Source organism: Sinocyclocheilus anshuiensis, unplaced genomic scaffold, assembly GCF_001515605.1.
Source record: "Sinocyclocheilus anshuiensis isolate Anshui unplaced genomic scaffold, SAMN03320099.WGS_v1.1 scaffold23, whole genome shotgun sequence".
Taxonomy (NCBI): Eukaryota; Metazoa; Chordata; class Actinopteri; order Cypriniformes; family Cyprinidae; genus Sinocyclocheilus; species Sinocyclocheilus anshuiensis.
The window spans coordinates 1,349,245-1,349,472 of record NW_015552545.1 but is presented as its reverse complement, the minus strand read 5'-3'; the positions used below and the strand labels follow the sequence as shown (position 1 = coordinate 1,349,472).

General features: G+C 39.5%; 1 protein-coding gene across 1 annotated transcript in view; it reads left to right on the top strand.

The window, feature by feature from the left end:
- Positions 1-228, top strand: part of dlgap1a (discs, large (Drosophila) homolog-associated protein 1a) — a 142,522-nt gene that overhangs the window by 80,512 nt on the left and 61,782 nt on the right. The window lies entirely within an intron of this gene.

Here is a 228-nt window from a genome sequence, read left to right as displayed (position 1 = left end):
GCACTGATCTTAATGGCTCTGACAGAGAGCGGCTGAAAGTAGTTGTGATGGGGGTTGTACAGACAACTTGACTAGTTTGATTTCGTCATTAGTCAACATGTTGGGTCTGTGTTGAAAAGTATTTTAAAGGCACTTGAACTGCTCTGGTTTAATTTGTATGTGTCCATGTGTGTGTATGTGCGTGCGTGCGTGTGTATTCATTTAAATTGAAATTCCAAACTTTGAAAT